This window comes from Urocitellus parryii (assembly GCF_045843805.1).
Source record: "Urocitellus parryii isolate mUroPar1 chromosome 16 unlocalized genomic scaffold, mUroPar1.hap1 SUPER_16_unloc_1, whole genome shotgun sequence".
In the NCBI taxonomy this organism is placed as follows: Eukaryota; Metazoa; Chordata; class Mammalia; order Rodentia; family Sciuridae; genus Urocitellus; species Urocitellus parryii.
The window spans coordinates 129,058-152,487 of NW_027551779.1; the positions used below are offsets into that span (position 1 = coordinate 129,058).

General features: G+C 40.1%; 1 protein-coding gene across 1 annotated transcript in view; it reads left to right on the forward strand.

Moving 5' to 3' along the window:
* LOC144251498 (uncharacterized) overlaps positions 1–23,430 on the forward strand; it is a gene marked incomplete at its 5' end in the record, with an annotated part of 302,179 nt that overhangs the window by 66,234 nt on the left and 212,515 nt on the right. The gene's annotated exons all lie outside the window — the stretch shown is intronic.

Genomic DNA, 23,430 nt, shown 5'->3' on the forward strand with positions numbered 1-23,430 from the left:
GCCAATGTAGAGAAGGAGAGAAAAAACTCCAATTACTAAAATCCATGATGAAAAATTAAATATCACCATGAACACTACAGAAATACAGAAGATAATTAGAAATTATTTTGGAAATTTGTACTCCAATAAAACAGAAAATATTGAAGACATCAACAAATGTCTAGAAACATGATTTAGCCAAACTTGAGTCAGGATGATATATATAAGTTAAACGGATCATTTTCAAGCAATGAAATAGAAGACACCATCAAAACCCAACCAACCAAAAAAAGCCCAGGACTAAATAAACACAAGACCTTTAAAGAGAACTAACACCAACACTTGTGAAATTATTCCATGAAATATAAAGAGAGAGAACACTTACAAACTCATTCTATGAGGCCAAAGTCACCCTGATTCTAAAACCACGCAAAGACAGAAAAAAAGGAAACTTCAGACCAATCTCTCTAATGAACATAGATGCAAAAATTCTGAATAAAATTCTGGCAAATCGAATACAAAAACATATCAAAAAGATAGTGCACCACAATCAAGTGTGGCTCATCCCAGGGATGCAAGGTTTGTTCAACATTCAGAAATCAATAAAGTTAATTCATCACATCAATAGACTTAATGATAAGAATCATAATGACCTCAATGGATGCAGAAAAAGCATTCGACAAAATACAGCACCTTTACATGTTCAAAACACTAGAAAAACTAGGGATAACAGAAACATATCTCAACATCATAAAGGGTATCTATGCTAAGCTCAAGCCAATATCATTCTAGATGGAAAAAATTTGAAGGTATCCCCTCTAAATTCTGGAACAAGACAGAGATGCCCTTTTCCCACTTCTATTCAACATAGGTCTTGAAACACTGGCCAGAGCAATTAGACAGATGAAAGACATTAAAGGAATAACCATAGTAAAAGAAGAACTCAAACTATCACTATTTGCTGATGACATGATTCTATACCTAGAAGATCCAAAAAATTCCACCAGAAAACTACTAAAACTAATAAATGAATTCATCAAAGTATTAGATTACAAAATCAACACCCATAAATCAAAGGCAATCTGTACATCAGTGGCAAATCTTCTGAAAGGGAAACTAGAAAAAACTACCTCATTCACAATAAACTAAAACAGAACAAAACAAACTTGGGAATCAACTTAATGAAAGAGGTGAAAGCCCTCTCAATTAAAACTACAGAACACTAAAGAAATTAAAGATGACTTTACAAGATAGAAAGATCGATCTTGCACTTGGATAGGCAGAATATTATCAAAATGACCATACTTCTAAAATCACTATTCAGATTTAATGCAATTCCAATCAAAATCTCAATAGCATTCCTCATGGAAATAGAAAAGGCAATGATGTAATTAATCCCAGGAAAATAAAGAGACCCGGAATAGCTAAAACAGTCCTTAGCAGAAAAGTAAAGCAGGGGACATCATTATACCAGACCTTAAGCCATACTACACAGCCACAGTAACAGAAACAGCATGGTATTGGCACTGAAACAGAGACTAACCACATAAATACAGTTATCTCATAGTAGACAAAGGTACCAAAAACATGCATTGGAGAAAAGATAGCCTCTTCAACAAATGATGCTCGGAAAACTGGAAATCCATATGCAGCAAAATAAAATTAAGTCCCCATCTCTCACCAAGCACTCAAAACTCAAAATCAAGTGGATCAAGGACCTAGGAATTAAACCAGAGCCCTGTACCTAAGAGAAGAAAAGTAAGTCCAAATATTCATCATGTTGGATTAGGCCCCTTATTAAGACACCTATAGCATAAGAATTAAAACCAAGAATTAATAAGTGGATGGATTCAAACTGAACAGCTTCTCAGTAAAAGAAACAATCAGTGAGGTGAAGAGACAGCCTACATCCTGGGAGCAAATTCTTACCACACACAGGTCAGATACAGCACTCATCTCTCGGGTATATGAAGAACTCAACACCAAAAAACAAAAAACCAAAAAAACAACAACAACAACAACAAAAAAAAAAAACAGAGTATAATATACAATTGAGCAACAAATATTTTTTAAAAGTTCAACATATCAATTAGAGAAATGCAAATCAAAACTAAGATTTCATCTCAGTCCAGTCATAATGGCAACTATGAAGAAAAACAACAGCAAGTGTTGGCGAGGATGTGGGGAAAATGTACACTCATACACTGCTGGTGGGACTGCAAACTGGTGCAGCCAATATGGAAAGCAGTATGGAGAGTCCTTGGAAATCTCGGAATGGAACCACCATGTGACCCAGCTGTCCATCTCCTCAGACTATACCCAAAGGATCTAAAAACAGCATACTACAGGGACACAGCCACATCAATGTTTATAGCAGCACAATTCACAACAGCTAAACTGTGGAGCCAACCTAGATGCCCTTCATCAGATGAATTGGTTAAAAAACTGTTATATATACACAATGCAATACTAGCATTGAAAGAGAATAAAATCATGGCATTTTCTAATAAATGGATGGAGTTGGAGAATATCATGCTAAGTGAAGTTAGCCAATCCCCCCAAATCAAAGGCTAAATGATTTCTGGTATGTGGAGGTTGGTTCATAATGGGGAGGGGGGAGCATGGGAAAATTGAGGGACTCTAGGTAGGGCAAAGGGGAGGGAGGAAAAATGGAAGGAGCATGGAGGTAAAGAAGCTGGTGGAATGAGACAGACAACATTACCCCAAGTACATGTATGAAGAAATGCATGGTGTGACTATTTTGTGTATAACCACAGAAATGAAAACTTGTGCTCTATAGGTGTAGTATTCATTGGAGTGCATTCTGCCCATGTATAACAAATTAGAAGAAATAAATTGCAGAAAACACATTTTTGTATTGCTTTTGAAAGAAACATCACAAACGTTACTATCACATAAAAGTAATAGCAATTCATTTTATAACTTGAATGTTTTAAGTATCCTAACAATGAAATGTTAACACTGTAAACAGAGTCACCCTCCTTCAAGAGTATGCAAAAAGAAACTATCTCAGTTTCTAGTAACCACTGGAATCTCCTTATTTTGACGTAGCTTTCTAAAGTGAGATGATGGAAAAGCCCAACTTATATATAACACAAAGGTCCACTGATGGCCACCCTCAGTCAAAACACAGCTTAGTCCCTCAGGAACAGGAGAGGGAAGGTCTCCAGTGAGCTTGTCCTTGCTCACAATATTTGCCCAAAAGTCAGAAAATGCAGCTGTAAGCCCAGGGAAAAGAAAATCACAGCACCCTGGTCTGCAAACTCAGAATGGCAGAGACAGATCCCCAACACGGTGAGATGGGGAGACACCTGACTGGGACAGTGCCACCCAATACTTAGTGGAGGACTTAGAGATCTCAAAACCTGACAATGCTCCTAGGTGAGAGGAACACGCAGAAGTTGAGCTGAGAATGGAGCCATGGTTAGACAGCAGGTGGGACCATGATCTCGACTAGACCTGGTCACTTTTGCAGTTGCTGTAACCTTGGGTCAAACCACTTAGTGTTGTCCTCACCCACAGTGTACATCCCTGGTCACCTCATCACAGGGCACGTGGGCCACAGTACTCAACTGAACACTCTGGGGTTTGGATTCATTCTTATCTAATTTTGTTACTTTCTCTTTTCCAAAATTTCCCCCTGAATATTTCTAGGACTTCACCTCTGTGGATTCTACTTTGGTCATTTTAAGTCAGGGGACCTCAATGTTTAAAGGAAGATCTAGGAAGGGAGAAGTTTTCCATAAACATTTTTAGTAAAGAGCCTAGAGTGCAGAATATTCAAAGTACTTCACATTTCTTTGGGGAAAAAAGACATCCCAGCAGAGCCCAGCACAGATGAGAAATTTCAAAAGTGATTTCACAAGGGAGAAAATATGCAGGTGGCAAATAAATATATGAACATGAGTATCGAGCAGGACTCTTCAAGGAAGCAAATAGTCAAGGCAGCAGAGACTACTGTAGATCCACCAGGAAGGGAGGGGGAAAAATCACACCTACCACCACCTCCCACATACACAACTATAAGACTGATGGCCACAGGGACGTTGAGTGATTGGAATGGCCAAGCCTGCAGTGGCAAAGGTAAATGGTAAAGCATCTTGGAAGATCGTATGGTGCTCTGTACTCAGGTGTGTGCCATGAAAGAGCAACTCTACCCTAGACAGAGGAGAGGTGGGAAAGGGTTCTATGAGGGTGCTCCAACTGGCCCCCACCACTGCCACCTTCACCACTGGGAAAGGTCCTCCAGTGCCCCCACACTCTGCACTGCAGGACCCTTCTGTCCAGACACAGGGACCCAGTTTTCACACCAGCCCAAGCATGGCCCCAGCCCCAGCTCAGACAGGACCATGAGGCCATGGTCACTTAGTGCCAAGGACCTGCTGATAAGAGGTGAAGGATAAGGCTGGGAAGAGCAAAATAGAGACGTGGAACAGAAGGGCCAGGGCTCAGAGGCAGGTCACAAGTCTGGTACGTGTGAGGCACTGGGTTCCATTCTCAGCACCACATAAAATTAAAGGCCCATCATTAACTAATAAAAATATATTTGAAAGAAAGAAGTGGAAGAGGAGGAAAAGAGGGGGCTGATGAAGAAATAGAAACTGCAAAGGATGGCGAGGGGAGTTAGTGGGATGCAGGTGAGGAAGAAAGGGAGGGGGAAGATAAAGTGGATCCCACCTGGCCAAAAAAAGATGTTGTTGTGACAGCCAATATGGGCTTGGGAAGGGACACCCTTGGGAAGCGAGGTGGGAAGAACACTAGGATGCCATCCCTTCATCTGCTTGTGGCTCAGGGTCTACCCCAGGGTGTCACCTTTGTCCTTCACCCCAGGCTTCTCGTTTCCACCTGTTCAGATGCTACTGCTGTGCCTCTGTCCTGCCCCATCTAAGCCCCACTCTGGTCCCCAGTGTCCCTCTGCCTTTCCTCCCTCCTCTTCTCCCTCCTCCTCCCTACCTCCTGGTGGCTTCCACTAGCAGCCTCCAGAGCTACACGTTGTGGGGAAGAAAAAGACATTAGGAAGCAAATTTTAGTTGTGAATGTGATAATTTTGTTGGTTGTGGTGTTGGTTTGACGAGTGTGTACATATGACAAAAGATAAAAATATAGACCTTACATATGTACAGGTTAATGTGTGTCAGTTAAACCTCCATAAGTTTGTAAAATAAGTGAGATGCATTGAAATCTGAGGATAATAAGGAAAAATACACTTACAATAGCCCTTAAATGGCTAAGAATTTATTAGCAAATTATCCATCTCAATACTTTGAAAAAAGTAAATTTCATTAAAGTAGAGAGGGAAGAAAATCCTAAGGAAAAGAGCAAACTTAGAAGATATTAAAAATGAACATTCCATAGAAAGAATTTCTTATGTCAACATTGGCACTTTTAAAGAGCAACTGCACCATGTACAAAACTCAACTCAAAGTGGATCAAGGACCTAGGAATTAAACCACAGACGCTGCATCTAATAGAAGAAAAAGCAGGCCCTAAACTTCATCATGAATGACTAGGCCCTAACTTCCTTAATAAGACCCTATAGCACCAGAATTAAAACCAAGAATCAATAAATGTGATAGAATCCAACTAAAATTTTTCTTCTCAGCAAAAGAAATAATCTGTGAGATGAACAGAGAGCCTACATTCTGGGAGAAAATTTTTACCACTCATCAGATAGAGCACTAATCTTGAAAGTATATAAAAAAACTCAAAAAGCTAAGCTTCAAAAAACCCAAATAACCCAATCAGAAAATGGGCCAAGGACCAGAACAGACACTTCTCAGAAAAGGATATAGAACCAATCAACAAATATGAAAAAAGTTTCATCATCTCTAGCAATTAGAGAAATGCAAATCAAAACTACATAAGATATCATCTCACTCCAGTCACAATGGCAGCTGTTATGAAGACAAACAACAATGAGTGTTGGCGAGGATGTGGGAAAAAGGCTGGTGGGACTGCAAATTGATGCAGCCAATATGGAAAGCAGTATGGAGATTCCTTGGAAATCTGGGAATGAAACCAACTTTTGACCCAGCTATTCCTCTCCTTGGACTATACCCAAAGGACTTAAAAACAACACACTACAGGGACACAGCCACATCAATGTTTATAGCAGTACAATTCACAATAGCTAAACTGTGGAGCCAACCTAGACGCCCTTCAGTGGATGAATGGATAAAAGAAATGTCACATATATACACTATGGAATTTTACTCAGCTATAAAGAGAATAAAATCATGGCATTTGCTGGTAAATGGATGGAGTTGGAGAAGATAATGATAAGTGAAGTTAGCCAACCCCCCCCAAAAAAAAACAAAAACAAATGCTGAATGTTATCTCTGATATAAGGAGGCTGACTCATAGCGGGGTAGAGAGGGGGAATATTGGAGGAATAGATGAATTCTCACAACTTTGAGTCTAGCCTAACTTGGCAAGACCATATCCAAGAAAAATAAAACTGGGATGATAGAGCTCACTGGTAAAACACCTAGGTCCTATCCTCAGGAACATAGGGGGAAATTTTTAATTCCTGTCTTCTTTCTATGAAGTTAAAGTCCTCACAAATAAGGAAGTGGCTTAGGAGTGATGTTATATTTTCTAAACAAGTCATGTTAAATGTTCAAGTGTTCACATCTTTCAAAAAATTCTCAAGTATTTTGCTTTTGATATCATGGTCATTAGAACTGTCTCTTTAATTTTATGTTTGCTATTTATTTTCTTATGCACACAAACAACTGATTGATCTAGAATTTTGTTACTGTTCTGAGCTCATCTGTTGCTTCTAACAGTACTTACTTAACTCCTACATTAAAAATATCCACTTTAAAAACACTCCTATCTCATATCACATTTTGAAAGACTACAAAAGTGAGACAGCAAGAAACACAAGTGAATTGCAATACCCCTTTGACAAAGGCAAAGATACTGGTGAGAATCTCAGCAAAACTATTCCCTGCAAGTCAGAAACCAAGAGAACAAGAACACAATCTGCTGCAAACAACACATTACCAGGCCCAAGAAATGATACACCAGCCAACGAATTTCCCATTCTCAATTTAGAAGACAGAATCAGCAAAGAATCCACCCATCTCCAAAACTAAAACAAGTGTTATCAGGAAATCTATATGAGTATCAGATATCCCCTTGTTTAAATCAGGTTGTTCACTGCAAATTTTAAAAATTGTCACACTTAGCTTCAGAATATTTCTTACAGCATAAGTTATGAAACATCACCTAGACAAAAGAGGGGCTATTTCCTCAGGGTAGAATATCATATTCACATTTCAAATGAGCAGCAATTAAGGAAAGAAGCATGAAATACTAATATTTAAGTTGGAGTTGTGTGCCCAAGGTCTTTCTCTTTACAAAAAAGATAAGCTAGTAACCTACAACCATATTTTGGAAAATATTTGCACAACTTTCACAACTACCCAGCTTTAGCAGCTATCAGATTAGCATGAGCATTTGGTCACTTGGTTAATTTAATTTTGCAGAAAACAGGGATTAAACCCAAGATTGGGGCTAGAGGGAGACTGCATGCTGTGTTGCTCTGTAACCTAAGATTCAAGTAGTGGAAATACTGTTTCTGAGGGTTCTTAGAGGACCCCTGACCGCTGCTCCCATGCAGGAATGCCAGCCACAAAGCCCACACAGGTCCTCCAGCCACTGTGCCCCAGCAGGACCAGATTTAGCACACACTCAGGACTCCTAGCTGCCCACCCATGCAGGAATCCTTGTGGCCACTGCCCTGCAGGATCCCCAGCCACCATTCCTGTGTGGACCCCCATTACCAACATGGGGCTCCCCCAGTGTCCCTCCATCTTGGGACACTGCAACCATGGTAGCCTGCACCTGGGGACACTGGACAGGGTCTAGAGACAACTGCCAGCCACAACACTGCATTCCACAGAGCTGGATCTTAACATGTCACTGAATGCCATCACCCAGCTCGACACAACCAACACCCCATCTCTGAAAGCAGCCACCTCCAACTTGGAACATCTTGGTCATCATCTTGAGTTAGGGCAACTCTCAGCTTGGGACAGAGGCTGGGGCCCAGAAGCAATATCAAGGTACCTAGAGTCCCCAAATCCACCCCCTCCCCAGCAGTTGCTACCCCCTCACAGTGCTTTCGGCCACATGGCCAGTCCATAGCTTCCAAAGCCTTGTCCTGATCTGCTCAATGGCTCTCCACAACAGGTGTTCAGGGCACATCCCACAAGACTTCTGGAAAGAGGGGGTTTCTGACTGTCTTAAGTACCCCTCCCTTTCTACTTCCCAGAGTTCAGAGCCTAAATCAGAGACCAGGAATTGTAAGGTCTGCAGGTGGGCCCCAGATGAGATCCTTGGGGTGCAGTCTCCCATGGGAACTGGTAAGGGCTACACCCCAATTCCAAGAACTTACCCCCAAGACCAACCCTCCCACTGTAACAACCTTTACCAACCTGAGGGTGGAGACACCAGCAAACAACAGACAACCCAACAAGACGGTGAGAAAAGAAGCAGGAAAGATACAGCACTTGAAGGAAAACCAATCCTTATATCTTTGAGATTCTTTTTCTCCTTTCTCTCTCCCTCTTCTTCCGCCCTCATATTCCCAACATTTGTAAAACCAAAAACTTCTCAAGGATTAGGCTACTGATGTCTGGGAGGTCTGAATAGTATATTAGAGTTGTGTTGTATATACTTTTATCTACTATTTTTACATTTTGTATTTTTTAATTTTGATTTTTTTTGTTTTTGCTACTGTCTTCCCACTTACATATTTCCCCAAAATCACTTTCTCTCTTTTCTCCTGATACTATCCAACATTTCATTCCTCTTTAACTCTTCCTAAGACCTAATAACTCTATATCCTTAACTCTTACTCCCTCAACAACTCATCCTACACCCTACTTGTGGTTCTCCCTTTGTCCACACTAGAAACTGCAGACCCTTTTTCAAACCTACTATTTATATTGTGGATAATGATTGAACTCGCCTTTTGTGTATATTGTGAAAAAGCCATAAACACCTTAATAGAAGCAATTTGTTTTAAGTCTTCATATTGTTTGTATTGGATTCTGTGTATACTGATCTCCCCGTTAAAGGTAGAGGTATTGGAATCCCGCAGGGAAACTATAAGCCTCCAGGGTAAAAACTGTAACTCCTTGAAAACACAGAGCTAGAAGGGAAGATGCATGAACAACATGAAGAACCAAGGGAAGAATGTGCCCTAAACAAAGATGCTTTATTATTAGAATCCATAGTCAAAACAGCAGAAGAAATGACAGAGAAGGAATGGAGGAGGTGCATAATTTTCTGTGAATTAAAGAATTATATAAGAGAGCAAATACAGGCAGCAAAGGATTTTTTTGACAAAGAGCTACATAAGCAAATACAGGAAGCAAAATATTCCTTCAATAAGGAGATAGAAGTTCTGAAAAAATAAATAGAAATCATCGATATGAAGGAAACAGTAAACCAAATTAAAAACTCAATAGGAAGCATCTCCAACTGAATAGATCACTTGGAAGACAAAACCTCAGACAATGAAGACAAACTATATAATCTTCAAAAAAGAGGTTGACCACACAGTGAAGATGATAAGAAACCAGGAGCAGAAAATTCAAGAATTATAGAATAGCATGAAAAGACCAAATTTAACAATCATTGGGATAGAGGAAGGAATAGAGGTCCAAACAACAACAACAAAAAAGGACAATTTATTCAATGAAATAATACAGGAAAAATTGCCAAACATGAAGACTGAATTGAAAAATCAAATACAAAAAAAGCTTACAGGATGTTAAGTGTACAAAATCACAAAAGATCCACAATAAGGCACCTCATAATGAAACTGCCAAGTGTACAGAATAAGGAGAGAATTTTCAAAGCCACAAGATAAAGGAATCAGATTACATAGAAGGGAAAATGATTACAATCTCTGCTGATTTCTCAACAAAGACCCTGAAAGCTACAAGATCCAGCAACAACATATACTGAGCTCTAAACGAAAGTGGCTGCCAACCAAGAATCATATCCAGCAAAATTAAACTTTAGAATTTGATTTAGATGTTATTTTTTATGACAAAATAAAAACCTTCCATGATACACAAAAGTTAAAAGAATTTGCACCTAGAAACCTGCACTACAGCACATCCTTGGCAAAATATTCCATGAAGAGGAAATGAAAAACAATGAAAGTCAGATAAGGGAGGATTCACTCTAAAGGAAAAAACCTATCAAAAAAAAAAAAAAAAAAAACAAGTTAACTACCAAAATAAACCAAAACAACTGGGAAGGCAAATCATGTCTCAATAATAATCCTGAATGTTAATTTCTAAAACTCGACAATCAAAAGACATAGACTGGCAAATTGGATTAAAAAAAAAAGAAGAAGAAGAAGAAGACCCAACAATATGCTGCCTTCCAGAGACTCATGTCATAGGAAAAGACATCCACAGACTGAAGGTGAAAGGTTGGGAAAAACCTTACCATTCACCTGGACTGCAGAAGCAAGCAGGGGTTTCCATCTTTATGTCAAATAATGTGGACTTCAAGTGAAAGTTAATCAGAAGGGATAAAGGAGGAACCTTCATACTGCTTAAGGGAACCATATACCAACAAGACAGAACAATTAAAAATATTTATGCCACAAACAATGGAGCATCTATGTTCAAACAGACTCTTCTCAAGTTCAAGGGCCAAGTAGACCACAAGACCATAATTCTGGGTGATTTAACACCCCTCTTTCACCCCTGGATAAATCTTCCAAACAAAAGCCACACAGAAACTACAAAACTCAATAATACAATCAATAACTTAGATTTAACTGATATACATAGACTATTTCATCCTTCAACAGGTGAATACACCTCAGCAGCAAATGGATTCGTCTATAAAATAGACCATATATTATGCCACAAAGCAACTCTTATCAAATACAAAAGAGTACAGATACTCCAGATACGACCCTGCATTCTATCAGATCATAATGGAATGAAATTGCAAATCAATAATAAAAATAGAAACTACTCCAACACCTGGAAACTAAATAGTATGCTAGTGAATGAACAACGGGTTGCAAAAGACATCAAAGAGGAGATTAAATAATTCTTAGAAGTGAATGAGAACACAGATCCAACATATCAAATCTCTGGGACACTGTGAAGGCATTATTAAGAGGAAAGTTCATTGCATGGAGTTCATTCCTTAAGAAAAAGAAAAAAATCAACAAACAAATGACCTAAAATTACATCTCAAAGCCCTAGGGGGAAAATGAATCAACACCAAAAGCAGTAAAGGACACAAAATAATTAAAATCAGAGCTGAAATCAATGGAACTAAAACAAAAGAACCAATTTAAAAATTGAGAAAATGACTGGTAATGGAACCACCATTTGACCCAACCATCCTACTACTCAGACTATACCCAAAGGACATAAAAAAAAAAAAAACAGCAAACTACAGGGACACAGCCACATCAATGTTTTACCAGCATTATTCACAATAGCTAAACTGTGGAGCCAACCTAGATGCCCTTGAATAGATGAATGGATTAAAAATGTGGCATTTGTACACAATGGAATATTACTCAGCAATAAAAGAGAATAAAATCATGGCATTGCAGGTAAATGAATGGCATTGGAGAAGATAATGCTAAGTGAAGCTAGTCAATTCCCCAAAAAACAAATGCTGAATGTCTTCTCTGATATAAGGAAGCTGACTCATAGTGGGGTAGGGAGGGGGGCATGGGAGGAATAGATGAATTATAGAGTGGAGTAGAGGGGTGGGAGGGGAAGGGTGGGGGCAGGGAATTATCAAGGATGGTGGAATGTAATAGGCATCGTAATCCAAAGTACATGTATAAAGACATGAATTGGTGTCAACCTTCAAAGAAGAACTAACACCAATACTCCTTAAATAATTTCATGAAATAGAAAAAGAGGGAGCACTTCCAAACTCATTCTATGAGGCCAAAATCACCCTAATTCTAAAATTAGACAAAGACACATCAAAGAAAGAAACCTTCAGAGCAATCTCTCTAATGAACATAGACACAAAAATTCTGAAGAAAATTCTGGCAAATTGAATACCAAAACATTAAAAAGATTGTCACCATGATTAAGTGGGGTTCGTCCCAGGGATGCAAGGCTCCCCATATAGAAATAAATAAAGGTTATTCATCATTTCAATAGACTTAAAGAATCATATGACCATCTCAATAGATGCAGAAAAAGCATTTAACAAAATACAGCACCCTTCATGTTCAAAGCACTAGAAAAACTAGGAATAACAGGACATATCTCAACATCATAAAGGCTCTCTATACTAAGTCCCAGGCCAACATCATTCTAAATGGAGAAAAATTAAAGGCATCCCCTCTAAAAACTGGAACAACACAGGGAGTCCCTCCCTCACCACTTCTATGCAGCATAGTTGTTTAAACCTTTAAACGCTGTCCAGAGCAATTAGATAAAATAAATTAAAAGGATATGGATAGGAAAAGAAGAACTAAAAATATCACTCTTTGCTGATGACATGATGCTATACCTAGAAGATAAAAAAAAAATCCCACCAGAAAATGAGCTAGTAAATGAATTCAGCAAAATAGCAGGATATAAAATCAACACCCATAAATCAAAGGGAATCTGTACATCAGTGACAAGTCCTCTGAAAGGGAAACTAGAAAACCTACCCTATTTAAAATAGCCTCAAAAAAAATATGGGAATCAACATAATGAAAGAGGTGAAAGCCCTCTACAATGAAAACTACAGAGCATTAAAAAAGAAATTAAAGGAGACTTAGAAGATGAAAAAAGCTCTCTTGTTCTTGGATAGGCAGAATTAATATTATCAAAATGACCATACTTCAAAAGGACTATACACATTCAATGCAATTCCAATCAAAATACCAATGACATTCCTCATGGAAATAGAAAAAGGGATCATGAAATTAATCCTGGAAAAAATAAAGAGACCCAGAATAGCCAAAGCAATCCTTAGGAAGGAGAGGGAGGCAGGGGGCATCACTATACCAGACCTTAAAGTATACTTCAGAGCAATAGGAACAAAAATAGCATAGTACTGGCACCAAAATAGACATGTATAGCAATGGTACAGAATAGAGGACACTGAGACAAACCCACATAAATACAGTTATTTCATACTAGACAAAGGTACCAAAAACATACATTGGAGAAAAGATAGCCTCTTCAACAATGGAGCTGGGAAAACTGGAAATCCATATTCGGCAAAATAAAATTAAGTCCCTATCTCTCACCATGCACTCAACTCAAAGTGGATCAAAGGCCTAGGAATTAAACCAGAGATCCTGCACCTAAGAGAAGAAAAAGTAGGTCCAAATCTTCATCATGTTGGATTAGGCCCCAACATCCTTCTACTGCAAAAGTATTAAAACCAAGAATCAGTAAGTGGATGGATTCAAACTGAACAGCTTCTCAGCAAAAGAAACAATCAATGAGGTGAAGAGACAGCCTACATCCTGGGAGCAAATTCTTACCACACACACATCAGATACAGCCCTCATCTCTAGGGTATGTGAAGAGCTCAATCTTAACACACACACACTAAATAAATAAACAAACCCAATCAATAAGTGGGCCAAGGAAGTGAACAAGCACTTCTCAGAATATGATATACAATTGGGCAACAAATATATATGAAAAAGTTCAACATAGCAATTAGAGAAATGCAAATCAACACTAAGATTTTATCTCACTCTAGCCAGAATGGCAGCTATTATGCATATAAACAACAGTGTTAGCGAGGATGTGGGGGAAAATACACACTCATACACTGCTGGTGGGACTGCAAATTGGTGCAGCCAATATGGAAAGTAGTATCAAGATTCCTTGGAAATCTGGGAATAGAACCACCATTTGACCAAGGTATTCCTGGCCTCAGTTTATACCCAAAGGACTTAAGAACAGCACACTACAGGGACACAACCAGGTCAATGTTTATAGCAGCACAATTCAAAATAGCCAAATTGTGGAGCCAACCTAGATGCCCTTCAATGGATGAATGGATAAAATATGTGGCATATATACACAATGGAATATTACTCAGCAATAAAAGAGAATAAAAACATGGCATTTACTAGTAAATGGATGGAGTCAGAGAATATTATGTTAAGTGAAGTTAGCCAATCCCCCCCAAAAAAATGCCAAATATTTTCTCTGATATATGGGGGGGTGACTCACAGTGCGGTAGGGAGGGAGAACATGGGAGGATTAGATTAATTCTAGATGGGAAAGAGGGGTGGGAGGAAAATGGAGAGAGAAGGGGATTAGCAAGCATGGTGGTATATGATCAACACCAATATTCAAGAACATATGTATGAAGATTTGAATTTGGTACCAACATACCTTATATACAAACAGATATGAAAAATTGTGTTATATGTGTATTAAGAGTTGTAATGTAGAAAGAAATGAGTACATGTATAATGGCATACATTAGCATGAACATATTTTATATACAGAGATATGAAAAATTGTGCTCTATGTATGTAATAAGGATTGTAATGCATTCCACTGTTGTATATTTAAAAAATAAATAATTTTTTTTTAAAAAAAGAAAGGAATCGGAACCCTTTGTGGACACTATAGGCCTACAGGGTAAAAATTGTTACACCTTGAAAACACAGATGGAAGGGAAGATGCATGAGCAACATGAAAAACCAAGAAGAATGTGCCCAAACCATGATGCTACATTATTAGAATCCAGGAAAAGAACAGCAGGAGAAATGACAGAGAAGGAGTGGAGGAGATATACAATTTTCTGTGAATTAAAGGATGATGTAAGAGAGCAAATACAGGCAGCAAAGAAACATTTTGACAAAGAGCTACATAATCAAATACAGAAAGCAAAAGAGATAAGGAGATACAGACTCTGAAAAAACAAACCGGTTTTTGAAATGAAGGAAACAGTAAACCAAATTAAGAACTCAATAGGAAGCATCTCCAACAGAATAGATCACTTGGAAGACAGAACCTCCAACATTGAAGGAAAAATATATAATCTTGAAAAATAAAATTGACCCCAGTGAAGATGGTAAGAAAGATTGAGCAGAAGATTCAATAATTATGGAATAACATGAAAAGACCAAATTTGACAACTACTGTGGCAGAGGAAGGCATAGAGGTCCAAACGACTGAAATGGACAATCTATTCAATGAAATAATATCAGAAAAATTGCCAAACATGAAGACTGAATTGGAAAAGTTTACAGGATGTCAAATGAACAAAATCACAACAGATACACACCAAGGCACATCATAATGAAAACACGTAGCATGCAGGAGAAGCAGAGTATTTTAAAAGACACAAGAGAAAGGAATCAGACTATATATGGGAGAAACCAATCAGGATCTCGGATTTCTCAACTGAGACCCTGAAAGCTACAAGATCCTGCAACAACATACACCAAGCCTTGAAAGAAACAGATGCCAACCAAGAATCATACCCAGCAAAATTAAATTTTGATTAGCAATTAGATTTCAATTTAGATGTTATTTTTATGAGGAAATAAAAAACTTCATGATACACAAAAGTTAAAAGAATTTACAACTAGAAACCTGCACTACAGCACATCCTTGAGGAGGAAATGAACAATTAAAAAAATCAGAAAAGGGAAGTATCACTCTACAGGAAGAACCTATCAAAGAGGAACCAAGTCAAGTTAAATATCAAAAATAAACAAAAATAACTGGGAATACAAATCACATCTCGATATTAACCCTGAATGTTAAATTTCCAAAACTCAAAATCAAAAGACAGACTGGCAGATTGGCTTAAAAAAAAAAAAAGACCCAACAATACGCTGCCTTCCAGAGACTCATTTCATAAGAAAAGACACCCACAGAGTGAAGGTGACAAGTTGGAAAAATAATATATCTCTTGGGCTGGGGCTCAGGGGTAGAGCACTCACCTAGCACATGTGAGGCCCTGGGTTCAATCCTCAGCACCACATAAAAATAAATAGTATTGTATCCATCTACAAAAAATAAATATTAAAAAACATACCACTCACATGGACTGTGGAAGCAAGCAGGGGTTTCCATCCTTATATAAAATAATGTGGACTTCAAGTGAAAGTTAATCAGAAGGGATAAAGAAGGACCTTTTATACTGCTTAAGGGAACCATACACCAACAAGACAGAACAATTAAAAATATTTATGCCCCAAACGATGGAGCATCTATGTTCAAACAGACTCTTCTCAAGTTCAAGGGCCAAACAGACCACAAGACAAAAATTCTGGTTGACTTTAAACACCTCTTTTACCACTGGATAGATCTGCCAAACAAAAGCCAAACAAAAACTACAGAACTCAATAATACAATCAATAACTTAGATCTAAATGACACACATAGACTATTTCATCCTTCAACAGGCGAAGATACTTTCTTCTCAGCAGCAAATGGATCCCTTCTCTAAAATAGACCATATATTATGCCAAAAAGCAACTCTAAGCAAAAACGGAAAAATGAAGATACTACCCTGCATTCTATCAGATCATAATGGAATGAAATTATATATCAATGATAAAAATAGAAGCTACTCCTATACCTGGAGAATGAACAAACGTTTGCAGAAAACATCAAAGAGGAGATTTAAAATTCTTAGAGGTGAATGAGAACACAGATACAACATGTCAAAATCTCTGGGACACTATGAAGGCATTACTAAGAAGAATATTCATTGCATGGAGTTCATCACTTAAAAAAAAGAAAAAGTCAAAAAAATGACCTAAAATGACATCTCAAAGCCCAGGGAAAAAATGAATCAACACCAAAAGCAGTAAAGGACAGAAAACAATTAAAATCAGAGCTGAGATCAATGGAATTGAAACAAAAAAAGCAATTAAAAATTGACAAAGTGACTTCAAATGCAACCACCATTTGACCCAGCTATCCCACTCCCTAGTTTATACCCAAAGGACTTAAAAACAGCACACTACAGGGACACAGCCACAGTGTTTTTAGCAGCACAATTCACAATAGCCAAACTGTGGAGCCAACTTAGATGCCCTTCAGTGGATGAATGGATAAAGAAAATGTGGCATATATACACAATGGAATATTACTCAGCATTAAAAAAGAACAAAATCATGGCATTTGCGGGTAAATGGATGGCGTTGGAGAAGATAATGCTAAGTGAAGTTAGCCAATCCCCCCGAAAAAAACAAATGCCGAATGTTTTCTCTGATATAAGGAGGCTGACTATAGTAGGGAAGGGAGGGGGAGCATGAGAGGAATAGATGAACTCCAGGTAGGGAAGAGGGGAGGGAGGGATAGGGAGGGGCAGGGGATAAGCAAGGATCATGGAATGTGATGGACACCATCAACCAAAGTATATGTATGAAGACTTGAATTGGGTGTCAACATACATTATATACAGCGATACAAAAATTGATATATATATATATATAATTGAAATGCAAAAAAGTACATGTATAATGGCATAAATTGATGTGAACATACTTTATATACAGAGAAATGAAAAATTGTGCTTTGTGTGTAATAAGGATTATAATGCATTCCACTGATGTCGTGTGTTTGGAAAAAAAATATATAAAAAAACCTAAAAAAAAATCATGACCTTAAAAATATCAAGAGAGACAGAGACACAGACAGAGGGAGAGGGAGACAGAGGGAAAGAGAGATAGATGGAGAGAGACAGAGGGAGACAGAGAGAGACAGAGAGAGAGAGATAGAAAAGAGAAAGAGGAAAAAGAGAAAGAGAAAGAAAAAGAGAAAGAGAGTCAGAGACAGAGACAGACACAGAAAGAGAGAGAAAGACAGAGAGAAAGAGAAAGAGAAAGAGAAAGAAAGAAAGAAAGAAAGAAAGAAAGAAAGAAAGAAAGAAACAAACAAACAAACAAAAAAAGAAATTGTGAGACAGGATGCCTGTGGTGCTACACACCTGATACACCCAGTGGTCTGGAGGCTGAGGCAGAGGTATCACAATTGTGAAGCTGACCCCAGCAACGGAGTGAAACCCTGCCTAATTTTAAAAAATTAAGACAAAATTTAAAAATTCAAATTTTTAAAATAAAAATTTAAAAAGAGCTGAGGGTATCGTTCAGTAATAGGACACCCTGGTTCCAATCCCCCGTTTCACAAAAAGAAAACAAGAAGAGAAAAAAGTCATTTTTTTTCCCAAAGTTACAGGGGAAAAATAGTTTTAAATTTATAAATTGTATTGAAAACAAAGATTCTATTCCTCAAATGACTCCATTAAAGAGAATAAGGAGAAGTGACAGATGAAAGAAAACAATTGCCTCAGCTTTAACCCAACTCAGAAGACAGTAGAACAGAGACTGCAAGAGAAATGCAGGCAAGAGTCGTGAACAGCCCCTTCAAATAGCAGGTATCTAAACATCCCATCCTCACAAAGCAATCAACGTCTTTAGAAAGGAGAGACTGTACAATAAAGTCACATTGTACACAAATTGAGACAGTGTTGAAGAACATGTGGGGATTATCATGAAGGCCCACAGAAACAGATGTGGACCTTATAGCACCTGTTTATATGGGGACACAGCGTGCTCCTCCAGAGCCGAGACCCAGGGCCTGGTGACAGAGGATGTCCATTTTGGGAATAGATAAATAAGAATATGGAAAATAACCATTTCTGACAATCAGCCACATTTTCTTTGCCATATTACATACAGGTTGACAAATATTATGAAACACTGTGTCAGTTTTATATAGCTATCACATAAATGTCACATTTCACATATAAGTGTACTTAAATAGTACATCTACAGAATTTGAAGAAATGCAAATACAGATCAGCACATAGCAGACTGAATGATAAAATTCCTCCTTATAAAGATGGCCGTGTCCCTCAGGTTCATCTATGATAACACCCCATCAAAATTTCACCATGATTTCCTTTTCATTGAAGACAGGACAAAAGCAAACAGTTTGAATATTCTCCTGGAAGGTTAAATCGATATGAAATTAGCCAAGAATTCTGAACTCTAAGAGCAAAAGCAGGAGCTATCATTACCAGGCACTAATGCATGTTATAAAATTATCATATTGCAGAAATTTGAGGACCAAGAAAATCACAATGCAGAAATTTCATAGATGACTCCGCATGTATGTAAATGTCCTTTTTATTATTTAGTGCACTGAAAACGCCTAGATAAATGCAGCCATCTCCAGCAGAGGATTTGATGTGAATGAACAAGACAACCCACGTGAAGGGAGGTGTGGGAACTGGAGGCGCAGAGCACTGGTAGGGCTTGGGGGCAGGATGTGCGTGGTACTGGATTACACTCCAGCACCCCAAAGAAGCACATGTTGAGCAGGATTATGTTTCAAAATTATACCAGAATAGGAGGCTCCTGGATTCTCTCCACACATGGATACACCCAATAAGCACCTACTTCTGTTTTGAGTCCCTCTTAAATAAAGTTATACATGGACTGAGAAACCTATGCATTGGACCATTGAGAAAATCTCTACCATCCAAAGGGCAGGCAAAGTTGGGGGACACGTGGGCATTAGTCCTGCTTTGAGCAATGTGTCACATAATTGGGACCGAATACCAAAATGCAGTGTCACCCAGAGTAGAGGAAGACTGATTGGGGTCACAAATGAAGCACATTGGACACTAAATGACTTGTAGCTGGAAATGCAATTCGTCTGGTGCTCATAGAAGAAAGAGCTGAATATACACAAGTATCAGGATGAGAGAAAAGGGGGGGTCCTATGGCTGTGGAGGGTCATGAGCTTTATCCATGGGACCAGGGCAGAAGGGGAGTGAGGTCAAGGGTCCCAGTTTATTCCTAGAAGGGATTTGACGCATGATCTGCAAACTGTGGCTGCTAACAACTGAGCTCCTCCCTAGCCAGTCCCTGAGGGTAGACAGGACAAATGCAGTCCACCCAGCAGCCCTGTCTGAGCCCTCTCCCCCCTACCTCAGTAATAACTCCAGGCCTGACCAGTTCTTTCTGGAAGGAGTATGTCCAGGCACTCAGGGTCCCAACATTTTTCCCCATTCCATGGACTCCATCCTAACCCATCAAGCTCTGGGAGCAATGGCAACTGTGCATATGCAAATCTCCCTAAATCAGCAAGGAGGGGCATCACATTGGTGTATGAGTACTTCCCTGGAACTACAACCCCCTCCCCCATGAGTGAAGCAAAAGGGGTCAAAACCCCTACTCCCTGTTTCTTTCTAGAATAGGCTGTCACCACCTTCCTGCAGTGAGCACAGGCAGTCTGGGTTCTAACCAACTGCATCAGGAATTCAGCCCCTAGCCAAGTAGCCAAGTAGCAGCCTGAGCCCAGCTGTAGGAAAGGCTCCTATCAAACAGGTGAAGGAACTAGTCCTCCAATGACATGGATATGGAGAAAGACCCGCTCACACAGGACTAGAATTTAAGCTCAGTGTAGACACTTTTAAAAATAGCATGGAGTTCTTTAAAAGCTAACAGAGTAACAACCACTCTGGACGCATTTGCAAAGGAACTTGAACCAGTATGTTAATGAATGGCTGCATGCCCATCGCTGTTCCAGGATCCACAGGAGCCAGGACAAGGGAACTTCTGAAGTGGCTTCTGGATAAGGAGACTCCTCCCAGCCACAGGGCCATCACCTACTCCTCTGAGAAACTACTTCCCCTAAATGCACTTGCTCATAGGTCAACAGGTGGCTGATATTTACCAGATACTCAGGAGACCTCAGATGTGCCAGGTGTGGGATCCCTGTGTCAGGCAGAGCCAAAACAGGACCAGGAAAATATCACAGAGGGCATGAGACCCCTAGGACATGCAGTCCACAGGGGGGACACTCAGCTCAAAGACATTCTGACCAGGGATCTAGCCTGGGAGTAGGGAGAATACATATGCACACACACACACACACACACACACACACACGTACACACATATTTTTACTGGAAATGGGGACAGGGGACTAGAATTTTAGGAATTCATTCATACACATGTAAAGGTTTCATCTGGGGGACTGGGTTCTGGAACTGACACTTTGCTTCCCTTACATTTAGAACATTCAGGGGGACCCAGGAAGGAGGGCCTCATCTGTAATCCCAGCCACTCGGGAGGCTGGGGCCCAAGTTCAAGGCCAGACTCAGCCTCTCAGCTCTGTCTTGAGATAAATGATAAAAAGTAGGAAGGATGTAGCTCAGTGGGAAAGGACCTCTGCATTCAATCCACTATGTCCCCCCTGCCCCCCAAAATAAAGTAAAGCACAGGAGGAAGAAAAACCTGAGACCCATGCAGATCTCTGCCCCATTGGGTCGGAAAACTGCCCACAGACTGGTGATACTCACAGTCATGACACTCTGAAATCCAGCACAGAAGAAATTCAGGGAGGAGACTTGAGCTGCCAATTTGCACAGGAGATACCCGTGTGTTTAATAATAAGAATAAAAAGAATCCATCATCTTTAGAAACCCGAGAAATGTAAACTAAAACCGTATCAGAGAGAAAATTAAATAGTATCAATGAAGATAGGAAACAAAAGAATTCTAATAAACTCAAGGAGTTTAACTGTTTCTTAACTATTTGTGGAAACTGTTTTGCTATTAAAGACACATGATAGTCCCCCACCACAGGGACTTGCTGCAATCAGTTCATAGGACCAGGATAATACATTAATAGTCATGGGATATTCAGCTTAAAAATGGTATAAAATACCATGGGTAAGTTTTACACGGTGCCATATTCATGAGGTATTACGTATAACTCTGATGCACTAATAAACAATCCAGCATGCTTTACTCTTAATGGAAGCATCCAATCCTAAAATTCATCCACAAAGTTAAATATATGTAAACTTAACCAAGAAACTTTTGAATTATAAGAGAGAGAAAAAAAGAAGTTATTATGTAATATGTGTATTGGGAAGCTGTACTGTTACAATTGTCATCAAGGAATCAAGTAGTGTGTGAACAGAGTCCACCCATGAACCCATGTGGATGTAAAAATCATACACTTAATTGCAACGGAAAAGTCATTATCAATCCAACCCTAACCAGGCCACCCTCAACAACTTAGACCTACGCTCAGAATAAAAACTAAAATCTACCAGGGACATGGCTGAGTGGTAAAGCACCTTCTGTTAACTACAAAAAAAAAAAAAAAAAAACAATAAATTCTACAAAACTAGCTCAGGAATAAGGGAGGTCCCTGTTCCCCTCCTGCAGGAAAACGGGGTTTGGAGATTGGATTTTTTTTTTTGGGGGGGGGGGTACCGGGCATTGAACTCAGGGGCCCTGGACCCCTGAGCCCCATCCCCAGCCCTATTTTGCATTTCATTTCCAGGCAGCGTCTCCCTGAGTCTCTAAGTGGCTCCCCAACTTGCTGAGACAGTCAGCGCCCCCGCCCCAGCCTCAGGGAGGCCAGCTGAGCGCCAACGCGCGGCTTGGAGATTGGATATTTCCAGTGGTGCCACCTGTCAATCACCACAGCCCGGAAGACGCCAGGCACCGCGCTCCCCTGCCACAGAGGCCCTGAGCAGGGGCTGAGGCTGCCCCAGGGGAAGGGGAGGCCGCAGGAGTCTCCACCACTGTCACGCTCTCCACCTGGCTGGCCAGGGGGACTGAGGGGCGCTTTCCCTGAGGGGCTCAGGCCTGCAGACACAGAGAGCGCCGGACAGCCAATCCTGCTGAATGGCCTCCCCTCCCTCCGAGCCTCCCTGTCCAGGCACCAGGTGCCACTGCACACTCACCATTTCCTGGTGCCCAGCAGCCAAGCCTGACCTGGGGAGCTTAGGCCCCTGCATGGCAGGGTCACCCGGGGTCCGGGGCATGGAAGGAAGCCTGGAGTCCAACTGCAGGAATCTGAGTGGAACCGCTGACCGCGGAGAAATAAATTCCAACCTCCGCACGGAAGCCCGCCCCCTGCTCGCTGACTGCACTCAGGATTGGTCAGCGCTCAGCACGGGCACTTCTGATTGGACAGGAAATCAGTCAGTCTCCGCTCTCCACAGCCTGAGCCCAGGGAGCCTTCTTTCTGAGTGACAGGGGGGTGATATCCTCTCCAGGCAAGAAGGAGGCCAGAATGGCAGGGTTGGGCTGCAGGTTTCTTCTTTTCCTTTTGAGGTCTGGGCATTGGGTCAAGGTTAGGGTGACCAGAATTCTGAATTCTGTTGGGTTTTGATGTTAGGAAATTGAAGTCATTTCTTGGCAGTTTCACCACCTGGGCCTCCTTTTATAATAAGACCACCCAGAGCGCCCTAGGGAGGCTGACTTGTCCTCTGTTCATCTGTGCAAAATTCTCCAAGCAGAACTGGCCTTTCCCCCTTGGGAACTGCCCAGTGTATCAGGGCTCACGCTGGTGGAGGCTCACGGGGGCCTGGCAGGTGCCTTGGAGGAGGCTCCCATAAGGTTGGCAGCCGGAGAGCTGATGTTCCTCCAGCTGAGTTGAATCTGTGTCTGGAG